The sequence below is a fragment of the Contarinia nasturtii genome, unplaced genomic scaffold (assembly GCF_009176525.2).
Source record: "Contarinia nasturtii isolate CC-2019 unplaced genomic scaffold, AAFC_CNas_1.1 Cnas_scaffold_6630, whole genome shotgun sequence".
Lineage (NCBI taxonomy): Eukaryota > Metazoa > Arthropoda > Insecta > Diptera > Cecidomyiidae > Contarinia > Contarinia nasturtii.
This window is the reverse complement of record NW_022203884.1, coordinates 3,525-6,714: the sequence shown is the minus strand read 5'-3', so window position 1 is coordinate 6,714 and position 3,190 is coordinate 3,525. Positions and strand designations below refer to the sequence as shown.

The window sequence follows — 3,190 nt, the reverse complement described above, 5'->3', positions numbered from 1 at the left end:
AAAAAATCAATTAGTATGATACAAAAATTGACTTGATATCCTATTCAGTACACTATACTAACCTACAAGAATACTTGTACTGGGGCAAGGCCACAATTTAATCAAGCCTAGCGGACTAACAAATAATTGTTATAAACTAATTTCTAAATTATAATTTGATTGAATGATGTTGTTTTTGTTGAATGAGGGCTGCCACTACTACGGCTGCAGTTGTCCATTGTTGACATTCTGATTCTGACCGCGATACACTGGTAAAGGTTGATGGTTGACAACGCGGAGTAGTTTGCGTACATTTGGATTGTCCGCTTGAACACCACGCATTCACCTACCAAATGAAATAACGAAAACACATTATTATCAATTCGTTTACAATTTGTATCAATTTCATCACATTGCATACCTTTGTACAGGATCAGCTTCGCTGTGGCGATATCACGATGCATGTACACATGCACATCTGTATGTGTGAGCGTTGGTTGTACTCCAGCAGCTCCCTCGATTTCAACGTTTGCAACATTTGGTAGCCATGTTTTGAAGAAGCATTGCTTCTTTGACACCACACGAGCTGCATTCGGTCCATCTCAAAGAGTTGCAGCAATAACATCGCCCATATCTCGTATCTCGCGCCACATTCGTTCAATTGTTCGTAACATTTGTAGTAATCGTTTGCTCATATTGGTTACAATGAGTGTTGGTAAGTCAACAACTTGATTTGGTACACAACCCACACATTTCTTGTATCGATCGCCTCGAGTTGCCAGTGGAATTCACTTGAAACACAATGGGCAATGCTGTGATGTCATGTATTTGTCGATCATTCGAATGATGCAATTGCCACGTTTCATGATCAATGCAATGAGTTTGCGCGTGTCTGGACAGCGTACATGAATTGGCTGGTGTTGATCCGCCGGCTTCAATGTAGAAAACGGATGGTTCATTTCGTACCATTTTACATGTCGTTTTGTCCATCGCACGTACCGATTCAATGTGTTAGTTGAGTCCCAATCGTGCATACTGTTTGGCCGAATACGTTTCAATTCCGTTGTTCATCATTCGAAGTCGATGTGCAATGTATGAACGCCATAATGGTCCTTTTGGCGATGGCATTTCACCAATCATAGCTGCAATTCGATTACGATCAGCTTGCTCTTCGAATGTAAACAATCGTGTGATTCTTTCGGCTTTCGCATCACGACGATTTTGTTTTGCGTCCCAATGATATCGTTTGCTGGATATACACAAATTCACCTAACAAAATGAGAACAACAAAAACAACATTGTATTCGAAATCACAATCACAATATCAATATCAATCACTTTGATTCATTGTAAAAAAAAACACAAATTTACCTCTTCGTTGATTTCAATCTCACGTCGTACTGAAGCGTTCCACGTACTCATGCCCCGGATCAACTCCAATAGCATACTTCAATTGTTTGCTATCGTACATTGCCTTGATTTCAGCGTCCCTTTTCTCGACTGGCTGTACTTTTGGCTTTCTGTACAAAAACGATACAGATACGCCATCCGAACAAATCTGGTGATCAAAATCCTTTTTGTTGCTCACCAATTTAAACATTTTCTCCACATTGAAAAACAGATTCCTACTCCCATGTTTGTTTTTACTGAATTCTTTCTTCTCAATGTTGATCCAATTTGGCGTTCCTTTTTTGGATTTTTGTTTACAAAATTTTCCCGGCACAACTTTTATATGGCTTAATATGTTGTATAATGCATCTGTATCGATCCGAATGTGTCGCCGTTGGAAATCACACATCGGTACAACAACGAAATTCCGGAATCGTGGCTTATCACGGCGATCTTTGTACGTGATATGAAACATCCGGATAGAGCGCTGAATGAATGTCCACATGCGAATGGATTTGAACCAGTCATTCTTAAGGAAATCCTTGATGTTGCAATCGTCTGGTGCACCAACAAAAAGTAGCTCATCTAACAACTCGCCCAGTCGCAATTCACGCTGTTCATCGCCATTGATGGTATTTCTGCGATGATATGTGTAGTTGACGGCATTTGTTATGTCAACATTGTCGTAATATGGCAATGCGTCACCGTCACCAAACCGATCGTTGAAATAATTGTACTGCGTTGCAAAATCGTTCAATTCAAACACGTGCATTTTAAAGATTTTCTTTAATCGGCTTTTGCAATGGGTAGTCAGATTTGTTTTGACGTTATCCATATACTGCTCCCACAGATACGTAAACGCTGCGCCGAAGCCATTGTTAGTTGGCCATTCAATGAAATGCGATTCATACGATGAAATTTGCGATGTGGCGAAAATCCGGTAACATCAGCGACACATTCTCAATGTTGGCCAAGAGCACGGCTCTAAAACAATTTTGGATTACCTTTTTCCCATCCTGTTCGAAAAATTCCTCACCATTATTGTCTCTAATGTTTTCGTTCACCTATTCAACAAACGAACACACACAAAGAGAAAACAATCAAATCAATTCATTGCAATACACATCGAAATTCTAGTTAAAAAATTAATTTCAAGAACAATACACAATAATAATTGAATTTCATCTCACCATCATCAAAAATAGCAACGATGCCAAATTTGCTATTTTTGTGGCCTTAATCGACAGAATTGTGATTATTTGGACTACATAGAATGTCACGATATTCTGGACAAAGTATTCCCGGCAGCCCCTGTTTGATGGACCTTAGATCCTTGTTCGGATCGGTCGTCTTGTGTCGACCCATTTTGCGTTCTATTTAAGGAACCAATTGTATAAAAAAACACCGTCACAATATGATGTGATGCGGAGATTACGAAGCACATTTTTTAATGTAAACAAATGATGATCGACTTCGATGTGACTGACACACAGCCACCAGCTGTCAAAAGTCATACACATTCGAAATTCGTTTCAGGTTCGAAAATTTGAAATTGAAATTTTATTCATGAAATAAAAAAAAGTAATGCAGTAAATGACGTCTAAAAATGATCTTAATTTTAAATCAAATAACACAAATATCTCTCCAAACGGATTGTTTATTTTTTTATTATTGGGCAACAAATGAATCGTTACAATTTAAAACTTACCGTATTGGGCTGTGTTTACATTATTAATAACGAAATGGTATTGGAAGTGAATGAAACAAATGGAAGTCATTCCATTGGAATTCGTACATTTTATTTGAAACTATGCACATTAAT

The 3,190-nt window shown here is 38.2% G+C and overlaps 1 long non-coding RNA gene across 1 annotated transcript; it reads right to left on the bottom strand.

Annotated features, from left to right (window-relative positions):
• Positions 1-68: 68 nt before the first annotated feature.
• LOC116351944 lies at positions 69-2,858 on the bottom strand. The gene is made up of 4 exons (XR_004202234.1): positions 2,559-2,858; positions 1,351-2,432; positions 401-1,248; positions 69-325 (listed from the first exon to the last, which is right to left on the bottom strand). It is a non-coding gene; the product is annotated as an uncharacterized LOC116351944 (long non-coding RNA).
• Positions 2,859-3,190: the final 332 nt, after the last annotated feature.